General features: G+C 44.2%; 1 long non-coding RNA gene across 1 annotated transcript; it reads right to left on the minus strand.

Annotated features, from left to right (window-relative positions):
* Nucleotides 1-2,078: 2,078 nt before the first annotated feature.
* Nucleotides 2,079-8,341, minus strand: LOC139155833 (uncharacterized). Its single transcript, XR_011557120.1, has 3 exons — nt 7,871-8,341; nt 4,067-4,112; nt 2,079-2,220 (listed from the first exon to the last, which is right to left on the minus strand). It is a non-coding gene; the product is annotated as an uncharacterized lncRNA (long non-coding RNA).
* Between the last annotated feature and the right edge of the window lie 7,322 nt (nt 8,342-15,663).

Raw genomic sequence — 15,663 nt, forward strand, 5'->3', positions numbered from 1 at the left:
CCAGCGCCCGGTTAGGTCCCACAGATTCAGCCTTCTGCAGGTCCCATCAACTAGACAATGTCACTTGGCGGGGCCTAGGGGAAGGCCTTCTCTGTGCAGGCCCCGGCCCTCTGGAATCAACTTCCCCCCAGACATTTTCACTGCCCTCTCCCTCCTTGCCTTTCATGAGTATTTGAAAATGTATTTATGCCGCCAGGCTTGGGGTCACTAGACCCCAGCCTTTGACCAGTGAATGTATAGATGCTATAGAGTGTGTTTGCATGTTTGATTTTTAAATGTTTAGCTTTTTTAGAATATTTTAAATTGATTATTATGTTTATTGGATTTAGAAATGTTTTATATACTGTGTTTTTTATTTAAATGTTCTGAGCCGCTCTGAATCCATGGAGAAGGATGGCATATAAGTCCAATAATAAATAAATCCAGTAATGAATGAATGAATGAACGAATGAACGAACGAACGAACGAACGAACGAATGAACGAATGGACGAATGAACGAATGAACGAATGAACGAACAAACAAATAAACAAACAAATAAATAAATTTCAGCTTTCCTTTGCTTTATTTATTTATTTATTAGATTTTTATCCCACTCTTCTCGAGGCGATTCAGGGTGGGATACAACATTATAAATGTAAACAATATAGTTACTTTTTCATCACTGTGAATGGCTGCTAAGTGAAGCCGTTGCTAAACGAGGTCTAGCTGTTATAGCTACATCAATGCAATATATAAGATAAGATTGTAAAGAGCCGGGATGGCACAGCAGGCCACTGCAGGCCACTGAAGCTGACTGTAGATCTGTAGGTCAGCGGTTCAAATCTCATCACCGGCTCAAGGTTGACTCAGCCTTCCATCCTTCCGAGGTGGGTCAAATGAGGACCCGGATTGTGGGGGCAATAGGCTGGCTCTGTTAAAAAGTGCTATTCCTAACATGTTGTAAGCCGCCCTGAGTCTAAGGAGAAGAGCAACATAAAAATCGAATAAATAAATAATAATAAATAAGATGGCGCTGCTGTGGCCTACAGGTGGTGAGTTTGATCCTAGATAGAGGCAGAGGTAAGGTCTCCTGCTTGGGCAGGGGGTTGGACTAGATGCCTCGCAAAGTCCCGTCCAACTCTGTTAATCTGACAGTTAGTATAATATAGCAGCTTGCTTTGTTTTCATCCCTTTGCTGAATAAATCAGAACACCAGGCTTTTAAAAAGGGATTTTCTCTTAAATTAGATTTATATGGGCATCACTCCATGGAACCTCAAGATTTTTTAATTTATTTTTAAAATTGCTTAGTTGGGTCAAGTTTGGTGAATTCCTCTCCTTCAATCCAGTCAATATATGTCCTGTTTCTGATTATTTGGACCTTTAAAGCCCTACATGGCATGGGACCAGATTACCTCCGGAACCGCCTGCTACCGCACAAATCCCAGCGACCGATAAGGTCCCACAGAGTTGGCCTTCTCCGGGTCCTGTAGACTAAACAATGTCGTTTGGTGGGCCCCAGGAGAAGAGCCTTCTCTGTGGCTGCCCCGGCCCTCTGGAACTAACTCCGCCACCCTCCCTGTCTTTCATAAACTACTCAAGACTCATTTATGCCGCCAGGCATGGGGGAGTTAAGATATTCCTTCCCCCTAGGCCATTACAAGTTATGCATGGTATGTTTGTGTGTATGTTTGGTTTTATTATAAGGGTTTTTAGTTGTTTTATTAATTGAATAGAATAGAATAGAATGGAATTTTTTATTGGCCAAGTGTGATTGGACACACAAGGAATTTGTCTTGGTGCATATGCTCTCAACGTACATAAAATAAAATATACATTTGTCAAGAATCATGTGGTACAACACTTAATGATTGTCATAGGGGTCAAATAAGCAATGAAAAAGCAATATTAATAAAAATCTTAGGATATACGCAACAAGTTACAGTCATACAGTCAACATGGGAGGAAATGGGTGATAGGAATGATGAGAAAAACTAGTAGAATAGAAGTGCAGATTTAGTAGAAAGTCTGACAGTGTTGAGGGAATTATTTGTTTAGTAGAGTGATGGCGTGCGGGGAAAAACTGTTCTTGTGTCTAGTTGTCTTGGTGTGCAGTGCTCTGTAGCGACGTTTTGAGGGTAGGAGTTGAAACAATTTGTGTCCAGGATGTGAGGGGTCAGTAAATATTTTACCCGCCCTCTTTTTGACTCGTGCAATCATTGTTGTTAGCCGCCCTGAGTCTGCGGAGAGGGGCGGCATACAAATCCAATAAATATAAATATATAATATATATAATATTGATTTATACGATGGTCGGCTTAGTTGTTTTTATTTCCCAAGGTCCGTATCATTATCTTAGTTACTTTTACTGAAAGGATATGAGTTTCCTAGCCTAACTTGTCTCTTAATCCTTTGTAATCCAGTGATCTTATCTGTACTTTGATGTCACAAGTTGACCTCCCCACTGCTTATAACACATCGCGCTACAGTGCAGGCAAGGAGGCTTAATTACGTTGGCTTTGGTTCTCCTCCTAAAAGCTGTGTTCGAGGTTCAAATTTAACAACGCAATTCATGCACCTCCTTTATTCTCATATTCTTTGTAAGGTTCTGAATTATGGGAGCCTTGAGACAGGAAGAGATATAAATCAGAACGCACATACGTTTATAATGACTACTTCAGCTTCAACCGCAACAACACAAGAGCACGCAACAGATTCAAACTTAATACGAACCGCTCCAAAATTGACTGTAAAAAATATGATTTCAACAATCGAGTTATCGAAGCGTGGAACTCATTGCCGGACTCAATTGTGTCAACCCCTAACCCCCAACACTTCTCCCTTAGACTCTCCACGATTGACCTCTCCAGGTTCCTAAGAGGCCAGTAAAGGGGGCGTACATAAGTGCACTGGTGTGCCTTTCGTCCCCTGTCCAATTGTCTTTCCTTTCTTTCACCTATCATATATATTCTCTTCCTTTCATATGTCCTCTCCTCTAAGTTCACTTTTACCCTTATATATATTACCACATGTCTATTTTTCTTCCTATGTATTTGTGTATTGGACAAATAAACAAATAAACAAATAAACAAATAAACAAATAAACAAATAAACAAATAAACAAATAAACAAATAAACAAATAAACAAATAAACAAATAAACAAATAAACAAATAAACAAATAAACAAATAAACAAATAAACAAATAAACAAATAAACAAATAAACAAATAAACAAACAAACAAACAAACAAACAAATAAATAAATAAATAATTGTTGGACACGGGCTAAAGAAGAAACAACGGCAAGCCAGAAGAGAAGGAAATGAAACAGTGTGCTGAATGTTTCACTGAAGACAGAGAGAACTTTGGAGATCTAACATTCTTTTTGATCTGGGCTTGAGTTAATAATAAAGACTCTCCTTTCAGGCAGCAGATCCATTCTCCATATCAGTTTACCAGGGAGAGAGAGAGACACAAAATTTTCATGCCTTCCACTTCTCCCCACCACCATCCATGGTCCTAAAGATCTACTGTTGGGGCAGGAGGAAGATTTTGCTTGAGTAAACAATGCGCTTCTTTATCCTCCTCTGGCCAACGCCTACAGCTGTGATGGCAAGCCTATGGCAGATGTGCCACAGATCGCATATGGAGCCATACCTGAGGTCACGCAAGACTTTGCTGTATGTGCTAAGTTCTCGCTATTAGGACAGTGCCAGCAATTCAGCTCCTAGCACATAAACATACTGGCCAGCTGATTTTCAGCTTTGGGGAAGGTCGTTTTTGCCCTCACGAGTTTCAGGAGGGTTCCCTGAACCTTCCAGAGTGTGAAAAATGGCCCAACAGGTAAACTGGAAGTCCGTTTTTTCCCAACTTTGGCTGTTAGGTCGTTTTTTGCACTCCAGAGGCCCATTTCACCAATATTTGAGGGGTTGCCACAAAGAAGAGGGGGTGGGTCAAATTATTCTCCAAAGCACCTAAAGGAAGGACAAGAAGCAATGGGTGGAAACTAATCAAGGAGAGAAGCAACCTGGAATTAAGGAGAAACTTCCAAACAGTGAGGACAATTAACCAGTGGAACAACTTACCTGCAAAATGGGTGCTGATTTAAAAAGTGCTGTTTCTCTTTTCCATCTGCAAAGCCAGGCAGAGAGAAATAGGTATATTTATTTATTGGGTATAAAAACCTTTTTATTTTTCTCCACCTTAAGATAGAACATATGTAAGTAACAAAACACAATATCAATATCCAACCAGATACATTTGCCAAATTTCCATATGATTAATGTGCTTTAAGGAGTTTCTTTACTTTCTACCTTCCACCTCCCCTCCCAAAATTCCATCTCTTTAATATTATAAGTAATACTAAACTTTAAAAACAGAAACAAAGAAAGAAAAAGAGACAAAACCCCCAAATATATCCTCAATATCTAACATTCTACAAATCCCATATTCGTCATTATTCACGGGGAAAGGGAAAGAGAAAAGAAAGGTATTTATTTATTAAACATATTTATTTATTTATTTATTTATCTGTCTGTCTGTCTGTCTGTCTGTCTGTCTATCTATCTATCTATCTATCTATCTATCTATCTATCTATCTATCTATCTATCTATCTATCTATCTATCTATCTATCTATTAAACATTTATATGCCACCCAGTTCCCAAAGGACTCTGGGCGGCTTCCAGCAGTTAAAAATCATTACTGCAACCAGTGGTAGGCAAAGTTGGCTCTTCTATGACATGTGGACTTCAACTCCCAGAATTCCTGAGGTAGCACAATTGGCTTAGGTGTTCTGGGAGTTGAACTCCACAAGTCATAGAAGAGCCAACTTTGCCTATCGCTGACTAAAACAATAAAAACAATTTCTAAAATGATAAGAACGTTCATTGATAAACCCCAATTAAAACATACATAGTCAGACTAACATTCCTCATTCAACAGTTCCAGGCCAGAACAGCCAGGTCTTTATAGCTTTGCAGAAGGCAAGGAGGGGAGAATATGAATCTTCAGAAGCAGTTGGTTCCATAGGATCAGAGTCACCACAGAGAAGGCTCTCCCCCCGTGGATCTGCCAGCTGACATTATTTGGCTGATGGGACCCGGAGAAGGTCAACACTATGAGTTCTTACTGGTTGCTGGGGTTGTGCAGCAGAAAGCGGTCCTGAAGATAATATGGTCCAAAGCCATGTAGGGCTTTATGGGTGATAACAAACACCTTGAATTGCATTCGGGGACCAGCCGGAAACCAGTGCTGCTCATGGAGCATCGGGGTTATATGTGTATACCTTGGTACTTGCCAAATAGGTTGAATCCTGCTTCTCTCTGGCACAGCGCTTTCCTGATTTACAAGGACACAAAGCACAATGCTGCAAAATACTCTCTGACTCTCTCTCTCTTGGTCACCACAGAACATACGGAGGGCTCCATCATGTGCTCTCTGGGTCAGTGGTGGCTGCTTTCCCCCCCTGCTGCTTTTGCCTGAGAGAGATTATTATTATTATTTATTGAATTTGTATGCCGCCCCTCTCCACAGACTCGGGGCAGCTCACAACAGTGATAAAAAAATAGCATGTAACAATCCAATACTAAGCAACTAAAAAAAACTTATTATAAAACCAAACATACATACAAACATACCATGAGTAAATTGTTGAAGCCTAGAGGGAAAGAATATCTCAGTTCCCCCATGCCTGATGGCAGAGGTGGGTTTTAAGAAGCTTACGAAAGGCAAGGAGGGCGGGGGCAATTCTAATCTCTGGGGGGAGTTGGTTCCAAAGGGCCAGGGCCGCCACAGAGAAGGCTCTTCCCCTGGGGCCTACCAAACGAGATTGTTTAGTTGACGGGACCCGGAGAAGACCCACTCTGTGGGACCTAACTGGTCGCTGGGATTCGTGCAGCAGAAGGCGGCCCCTGAGATAATCTGGTCCGGTGCCATGAAGGGCTTTATAGGTCATAACCAACACTTTGAATTGTGACCAGAAACTGATCGGCAACCAATGCAGCCTGCGGAGTGTTGGTGTGACATGGGCATATTTAGGGAAGCCCATAATTGCTCTCGCAGCTGCATTCTGCACGATCTGAAGTTCCCAAACACTCTTCAAAGGTAGCCCCATGTAGAGAGCGTTACAGTAGTCGAGCCTCGAGGTGATGAGGGCATGAGTGACTGTGAGCAGTGACTCCCGATCCAAATAGGGCTGCAACTGTTGCACCAGGCGAACCTGGGAGAGAGTGTTTTGTGTAAGTCCCATCCAGAAAGCCTGCACTTTTCCAGGGTCCCAAGGGCCACTCCCCTGCCTGCCGCCACTTGGAGTTTCCCATTCACCTGCTGCCTGGCCTGTGTGGGAAGCACTGGAGCTGTTCCTGTGCATTTTCCCCCAGCCGCCTAGCTTGGAAGGGAAGCACACAGGAGATCTCCCACCTCCAGTCCCCAAAGTAGCGCAAAATGAAATGTAGCTGAGACAGGAGAGAGAGAGAGAGACTGATGGCAACAGTGGCTCCATGTGCGTCCCCAAAACTACAATGTGCTGGAAAACTCCTCTGTGCGTGGCGCTGTTCCAGGATGGCGGAGACCCCAGGAAAACTCTGCACCCACCGCCTCCACTTGACTTCTTGATTTGTAGGGTGCAGAGGTACGGCACAATGCACCCTCTGTGTTCACACAAGTGTTTTTCCTGGCTGTTTAATATAGCACACTGTTTTTAGTGGGGTTCTTTGGGGTGGGTGAGTGGAAGAACAACCGTTTGTGTCTGAACCTGTATGTGTTGCAATAAAACTCTGGAAGAGAGTGGAAGGAGGGAGGGAGGGAGGAAGGAAGGGGAGAAAGGAAAGAAAGAAAGGAAGGAAGGAAGGAAGGGAAAAGAAAGAAAGAGAGAAAGGATGGGAGTGAGGGAGAGAAAGAAAGGGAAAAGAGAGAAAGAAAGTGAGGGAGGGAGGGAGAGAAAGACAAGAAAGAAAGAAAGAAAGAAAGAAAGAAAAAGAAAAAAGAAAGAAAGAAAGAGAAAACAGAGAGAAAGAGAAAAAGAAAGCAAAAGGAAGGGAGGGAGGAATGGAGAAAAGAGAGAGAGAGAAAGAAGAGGAAGGAAGCACCACAAAGAAAGAATCTAAAATAAATAAATCAGGTTAGTCATGAACCTAGCTAGCATGAAGGAGATTATTATTGTTGTTGTTGTTGTTGTTGTTATTATTATTATTATTATTATTATTATTATTATTATTATTATTAATTAGATTTGTATGCCACCCCTCTCCGTAGACTCGGAGACTGTACACACATCACATATATACATAGAATTAAATAGAATATTTTGGGTGCTCAGTAGACATAACTAGATAGGGAAATTGTATCTTGTTGAAGCGAGGCGAGGAGCAGCCAAGCACCTTAACCTTAACCCTAACCAGGGGTGGGATGCTGCCCGGACAGGGTGGAACACAGTGTGGTAGCAAAAATGGAACTCCATCCCAGAGCACCCAATTTGCACTGAAAGATGTTGAAAGAAAATGCAGGGCGTCCTGCATAAGCCACGCCCACAGTGTGGTAGTAAAAAGTTTGGTAGCCTTTCACTAACCCTAACCTTTGACGTGAGTGACATCAAGTTGGCTACACCCACCCAGTCACATTCTCACCGAATCCCCACACCTAGTTACATGACCACAAAGCCGCTCCCACCTCATCACATGACCATCAAGCCACTCCCCCCAAATTAAACCACACCCACAAAATCAAGCCACACCCACAGAGTGGTAGTAAAAAAAATTGGAACCCACCCCTGCCTTTGATAAGCCCATCACTTCTGCCAACCTAAGTAACTCACTGGTCCAATTCCTAAATTAACAATAACTTTTCCGTTTGTGTTTTTCCTGTCCCCAACAGATGTCTGTTATCCTCACCGGTCTTATCCAGTTCTTTCGGCCACTGCTAGCCTCCCTCTCCGGTGTACTCGAGTGCAAGGGTGTCGCACCATGGTACTTCCTCACAGGTCTCCGCATCGTGTCCATCTTCTTCTCCAGCGGGCCCTGGGATTCCTTGAAACAGGACGTGACCTGCAATTGGGTGGCCCCCACGCAAGACAAATCGAAGGAATTCTGCACAGTCCTGTGCCAAAACCAATATTTCCCGCTTGCAGTTTCATCCACGGCAGCACTGGCGTTCATGGTCGTGCTCCTCCTGGTGGGGCTTATGAGGCTCACCACCCCCAGGAAAAAGAAAAAGAAAGAGGATGAGAATGACAAAATCACTGGCAGCACCAGCACGAGTACCGAGAGAGGTGTGGCTATAGTTGCCGCTGGACCAGGTGGGGCATCCACTTACATTGCTGGGCCTCGCGGTCTTCCAATGCGCTATGATGACTCTGATTCCCGATCCCATCATCACCGGCATCATTACCCCCATGTTTGGCATGATCGGGGCGGCATGCCTATGGCCCACGTGCCTGCAGGCCATGGTCCCAATGTCGGCTCGCGGCCCTATGGAGGTTACGGCGTGCCTTTTCACCCTGGATGCTATGACCCCTCAGAAATGCCTGACCACTGCCATGATATGTCTCAACACACAATGACCGCACACCCGACCGATATTCAACACGGCAGGATGATTACCTATGGCCCGGAAACAGATCAATACGAAGCCCCTTCCCTTCAAGGTTCTAAAGAATCGGTCAATGCTTCTACCAGCTATGGGTCCGCTCCCTTGGTATATAAAAGCAAAATGGGTCCTCCTTATTGGTCCGAGGAGAAAGTCCTTGAAGGTTTCCAACAGAGGTACAGAGGCCCTAAGGAGCATAGCGATGGTACTGACTACGCATATACCATGGGTAGGAAGTCTCCGGGGAGAGCCAAGATGAACGCCAGATACCCCGAAGAAAGCAAATATAGCATGGCAACCAAATGTAAAACAATCTCTGAAAGCAACATGGACCAAATCGCAGCCCATCCTAGGCCAGACGCCATGAACATAGCCATCAAACGTAGGCCAGTTCCTGGAGGCAAAATGAAAACCAAGCAGCACGTAGCCTTTGATGCTCCTGGCAGGAGTGATATAGGCCAACCCTGGACGGCGGAGGGTTCCCACTGTAGACCCACTGATGAAAATAAAGCCGTGACTGGGGCTGCCATGGGCCCTGGTCCAACTCCACCTTGCCCTGGTGGCGCAGCATGTACATGTGCTGGGAATAAACCATGCTGCCCGGGCCCTTCATCTCAACCCCAGAGAGACCCGGGTTCCAGTGCTGCACCCGCCAGCAATACACAATCTCTACCTGGCCCACAGGATCATGCCAAGTTGCTCATCGCAAACATCTGCGGCGTTCCCCTCTTCGACATCTGGGTGGCGCTTCTCCTAACGAGTGAGACTTGCTTCCTATGTACTATACTTCTTATCCAGATGCCCAGACTGGTTGGCCGTTCTTGGATCTGTTCTCCAGATGGCATGAGTTGCCCTGAAGAGGTTGAATGTGCCGTGAAAGGAAGAGCTGAGAAGCGGATGGCATTATGGGGGATGGCGTTCACCTCCATCCTTTTCATAATAGCCTGCTGTGGCTACTTCCACATACGGTTCTGCTGCAACAAAAGGTGTCGCCACATGTGCAGTGAGCCTCAGGGGAGGTGCCCAGGAGCTTGTGCCGAGGACACAGCACCGGAAGGTCATGTGATTAGAGGAGATGTAGAAAATGGCAGTGAGGAGAAGGAAGAAGGGTTGTAAGAAGACATAGAAACATAGAAACATAGAAGATTGACGACCGAAAAAGACCTCATGGTCCATCTAGTCTGCCCTTATACAGTGATACCTCGTCTTACGAACTTAATTGGTTCCGGGACGAGGTTTGTAAGGTGAAAAGTTGTAAGATGAAACAATGTTTCCCATAGGAATCAATGGAAAAGTGATTAATGCGTGCAAGCCCAAAACTCACCCCTTTTGCCAGCCAAAGCGCCCGTTTTTGCGCTGCTGGGATTCCCCTGAGGCTCCCCTCTATGGGAAACCCCACCTCCGGACTTCCGTGTATTTGTGATGCTGCAGGAGAATCCAAGCAGGGGAATCCCAGCAGCGCAAAAACAGGTGCTTTGATGGCAACGGAAGACCGGAGGTGGGGTTTCCAGCGAGGGGAGCCTCAGCGAAATTGCAGCATCGCATAAACATGGAAGTCCTTGAAACCCCACCTCCAGACTTCCGTGTATTTGTGATGCTGCAATTTTGCTGAGGCTCCTCTCGCTGGGAAACCCCACCTCCGGACTTCCGTTGCCAGTGAAGTGCCCGTTTTTGCGCTGCTGGGATTCCCCTGCAGCATCGCAAAACCACGGAAGTCCAGAGGTGGTGTTTCCCATGGAGGGGAGCCTGAGGGGAATCCCAGCAGCGCAAAAACGGGCACTTCGCTGGCAACAGAAGTCTGGAGGCGGGGCATCCCAGTGGTGGCGGCTTGGGTTTGTAAGGTGAAAATAGTTTGGAAGAAGAGGCAAAAAAATCTTAAACCCTGGGTTTGTATCTCAAAAAGTTTGAATGACGAGGGGTTTGTAAGACAAGGTATCACTGTACTATTTTCTGTATTTTATCTTAGGATGGATATATGTTTATCCCAGGCATGTTTGTCGAAAAAGATAGCAGGAGAGTGAAAGAAATTGTTGATGAGTCCAACCAACCGGATTTCATACCGCCGATCAGAGTTATCCAACGGTGTTACCTAAACGAGGCAACAACAAATTATGGCGATAATTCATTATGTTACCCTTTGATGCAATTAAGGATTGCAATTGCTAACGTCTTCAAAACCACATTAAAACAGGAGTTTTCCAACGTTGACTTTTTCCCAGATCACAGATCCAGAAGTCAGCTATAAATAGCAATTTAAATGAAATTAAACTGGAGCCCTTGACAAAGGCAAGGATTGTGGTGGACGGAAAAAAGAATCCACATAAAGAATTCCTTTTGAGCTGGATTGACATTTCTTGATTTTTTTAAAAAAAAAAGAGAGGGAAAAGGTCCATTTTTCTCAATAAGCGGAAAATATAAGAGAAAATAACTTTTCATTTTTCTTGAGATTGGGTGGTGAAGGTATAAAGGATTTGGATAGTCCTCTCCCCCCTTTTAATTTAATTTCCTCCTCCTTTTTAATATTGCTAATAACGAGCATGGATTATTTTAAAGGTCTGACTTGTTAAGGGAGACCAAAATGTACTGACAACACTTCTGCTTAAAACTGGGTTTATGTAATATTTATTTATTTGCCCCAAGTCCTATTGAACAAAACAGGAGTATATCGGGATAAACTTTCACCCACAGGCCTGAGTTATGAATATCAAAATATATTAAAAAAGAATTAGATAGAAATCAAATAATTCATTGATTGTTTTATTTTCAATAAAATTCAAGCTAAGATTTTACATTTTCTCCCTCCCAGTTTTGAGTGTTGTTTTGCCCAAATTCCTAGTGTGACATCTGGATTTGGCTATGTAGGCAAAATCTGATCTCAACAAGTGCCATTTTTTTCAGAGTTTAAAACACACTTTTTCCTCCCTTAAAAGAGGTTGAAAATTTGGCCACACCCTATACTCCGAATGTAGCTTTTTTTCAAGCTTTTTAAGCTAACGAGTGAAGCTGTCTTCTGTGCTTGGACTGGTTTTTAATTGCTTCTTTCTATCAGCTGTGCTTTAGAAGCTGTTTTTATCCCACTCAAAACCAGCAAACTAATGTGCTGAAGTTGACCAGACTAAGGACACTAGCCGGATGAATATCTGGTAGGCAGAATTCCCCCCCCCCTCCTATTTTCCTCCCCCCAAGGTGTTCTGTCTGGGTTCCCCCAGACCTCAACACCAACTGGAAAAAACAGCCAGACACGCTGGTAAAAGCAAAAGTAATTTATAGCTTGAAAAATAAACACAGAGAAAAACCTGTTCTTCCCAACAGACAGGCTATAAGATTTTACAGCAGAGTCCTGATGTCCAGACAATACAGCAGCCTTCTTGCTGGCACACCCACCACTGTAGAGAATAAGACCCCCACCTTTTTCTCCCAAGGTTTTAGTATTCAAAGTCACAAACCAGAATTCCAAGACGCCAAAGATCACAGCCAGGTCCCAGGACTCCCAAAGATAATACTCCACAAGCCAGGAAGGGTGGGTCTGCCTTTTAGCCTTTCCAGAGAGCACCACACCCAAACCCAGCTGTTGCCTCTTTAGTGCTGAAAGTACCTAGCTAATTGGTCCCTTCGCTGGGTTGCTCTTCTCTGTCGCAGATCGATTATTGCTTGTGCATTTTCCTCTAAGGAATCCAGGCTGCTTGCTGGGGAGAGCTCCCTCTGGGGGGACTCTGGCTGTCCTCCCTCTTCCTCAGCCTGAGACCCCTCCTCCTCGTCTGCCTGCACCTCCTGTTCCTCATCCTCCCCCTCTGAGCCGGAAACCGACAGAAGATCAGCCGTTCCCTGAGGGGCCTCAGACGGAACCACAACACAAGGTGTGTCTTATACTTGGAAAAATATAATGGCTTAGCTATAATGTGTATAACAATTTACCAGTTGATTAAGACAACCACACTGAACTAGATTTTTCTAAATGAGTTCCCTTTTTGGGGGGGGGGGTGAGAGAAAGCATCTCATGGCTTTGGTGGCACAGTGGTTAGAATGCAGTATTGCAGGCTAATTCTTCCAACTGCCAGCAGTTCGATTCTCACTGGCTCAAGGTTGATTCAGCTTTCTGAGCTCAGTAAAATGAGAATCAGATCGTTAGGGGCAATAAGCTGAGAGTGTGAACTGCTTAGAGAGGGCTGTAAAGCACTATGAAGTAGTTTATAAGTCTAAGTGCTATTGCTTTTGCTATATCACCAGCAATCAAAGCTAATTTTTAGCCACGAAAGGACATGTACTGTATTTTTCTGAGTATAAGATGCATTTTTAAGCCCGCCAAAGAGGGTGGTTTTTATAGTATCCCCTCCTCCTGGGCCACGCCAGCACTTTGGTCGCCCCATTTTCCACATTCGTTAAAGGCACGTTACAGCATTTGCAATACGCCGCGTGAATGTCTCCAATTTTACCCGCTTGCAATGATTCGGTGGGAATTGTGATCTCGTGCCCTGGGTCCCGACTCCCGATATCAGAAACCGGCATGAGATTGGGGTTCCCACCAAATCACTGCAAACGGCTAAAACAGGAGACGTTCGCTCGGTGCAGTGGAACTATTGTAACGTGTCTTTAACAAATGTGGAAAAGGGGGTTGAGCAAGGTGCAAGCATGGCCCACTATAAAAATCACCTGCAGTATAGATAACATCAGCTTTCCAATGCTGCTTTTCCAACTAGCAGTTGGACTTTATGGGAGGTAAGCAGTGAAGGGCTACCAATTTTTTTACTACCACACTGTGGCCGTGGCTTATGCAGGACACCCTGCATTTTTTTTCAACATCTTTCAGTGCAAATTGGGTGATCTGGGGTAGAGCTCCATTTTTGCTACCCCACTGCATTCCCCCCATCCCCCCTGGAGATAAGGGTCCTCCCATGGATGTGGGGCTTTTTATCTGATTGTGATGGTGCCCCAAATAGTGATGACCCATTAGATCTAACCATCTTTGCTGCAAGACTCAAGAGTAGTGTTGGGCAAACTGAACCCGCACAATTCGGGTCTGTACCGAATTTTGTGGTGTTCAGCATGCCAGACCCGAACCCAAATTTTTTAAAAAATTTGTGCTTTAGTTCGGCGTTCGTGCCGAACGCCTCGAAAGCCACCACCCGGCTGTCATCTGCTGAGAAGAGGAGGAGGAGCCGGGTGCCGGTGGCGGTGGAGGAAGGTGAACACTGGGGAGCTGGCAGCCGGTTGGGAGGCTGGGAGGGAGGCACAAAAGGAGCTGGGGAATCCCACAAAGAGATTCTGGGGGCAGAGCTTTGATGTCACGTACACCGGCAGGTTGCTAAGGACGCCAAAGTGATCACTTCCTGGATTCCATGGAATCCAGGAAGTGATCACTTTGGCATCCTTAGCAACCTGCCAGTATACATGACGTCAAAGCTCTGCCCCAGAATCTCTTCGTGGGAGGGATTCCCCAGCTCCTTCAAAGGGAGGTATTTTTATGTAAAAAATTTTTTTTTTTTACAAAAAAGGACATTGCAGCGGTGCCGCAAGCAAAGGGAGGTCTTTTCATGTAAAAATATTTTCACATGAAAGGACCTCCCTTTGCTTGTGGCGCCGCTGCGGTGTCCTTTTTCATAAAAATAAAAATAAATAAAAATTTTAAAATCTGTAAAAATAAAAAAATGATGGGATTCCGGGGGTGGAGCTTTGGCGCCATGAACCGTTCAGGTTCGGCTGAATTTTGTGCAAAGTTCGTCCAAACTTGCCGAACCCGAACACCATTCGATTTGCCCATCACTACTCAAGAGCAAAGGAGCATGGTGGGGAATATATTATAAATCCATGGTTGAGAAAGCTTGCAGAATTTCCTCTTCACTAGGCTTTCAAGTGGAAAAAATTGTAGAAGTCCTCATCCCCTTTGGAATTTTAGTTTTCTCACCTGTAGAATATGTGTGCGTGTGTGTGTGTGTGTGTGTGAGAGAGAGAGAGAGAGAGAGAGAGAGAGACATGGTTTTTTGCTGAATTTGAAAATTAAGGGAGACTAGGATAGATCTATTTCGGCCTTATTTTGGCTTCATCAGCTAGCCATACCCACTGGGACTTGAACCTGAAACCTTTGCCTTGTAAGGCAGAGAATTATCCTCTAGGATACAGTATCCAAATGCTTCAGCTCTGCACCAGGGAAGGGTTATATATTTTTGTGTCGAATCACCCTGGTGTATTGAAGGAACGTCATACATATATATATGTATGTATGTATATGTATATATATATATATATATATATATATATATATATATATATATATATATATACACATAGTTAAAGGGGAGGGGCATTTGTGTCCTTAAATGACATCTGAAGAGACACGATTCGGAATCTGTCACTTCCTCTTAGGAACAGAGATGGCTTTGGACTTTCCAGCCTTATTTCTTATTACGGGATCAGACTCAAGAACAGCAAATACCTTAATATCCTTTCCTGACTTTTAATATTTCTTTTCATATTGAGAGTTTTTATGTCAAAGCTTGCTTGTCGCTTTTCTGGCTGGCACCTCTGTTGTTTACTTGCAAGGGCCTTTTTAAAAGGCTGTGACTCTGAGCCCACTTAAAGGAGATGAGTGCTAACCCTTAGCACCTATGGGGGCCCCTCCTCCTTTTCTATCAGCTGTGATCAAGTCGCAGTGGTTAGATTCAATTTTTTAAAAACTACCGGTTCTGTGGGCGTGGCTTGGTGGGCGTGGCTTGGTTGGCATGTTAGAGGAGAGTTATTGCAAAATCTCCATTTCCTCCCAATCCTCTGGGACTCAGCAGGCAGAGAATACATAGGGCCGGGACCAGTCAGAGATAGTATTTACCGGGTATCTGAACTATTCAAAATCTCCGCTAAGGGTTCTGCAGAACTGCTGAGAACCTGCTGAATCCCACCTCTGGCTCAGCCTAATTAGAGTTTAAACTAATTGAATTGAAATTTCCCTTCCCCCTAGGCTTATAGAATTTATATATGGTATGCTAGTATGTATGAGTGGTTCTTTAAATTGGGGTTTTTTAGATTGTCTTTTAATATTAGATTTGTTTACATTGTCTTTTTATATTGTTGTTAGTCGCCCCGAGTCTTCAGAGAGGGGCGGCATACA

The sequence above is a fragment of the Erythrolamprus reginae genome, unplaced genomic scaffold, assembly GCF_031021105.1.
Source record: "Erythrolamprus reginae isolate rEryReg1 unplaced genomic scaffold, rEryReg1.hap1 H_7, whole genome shotgun sequence".
Lineage (NCBI taxonomy): Eukaryota > Metazoa > Chordata > Lepidosauria > Squamata > Dipsadidae > Erythrolamprus > Erythrolamprus reginae.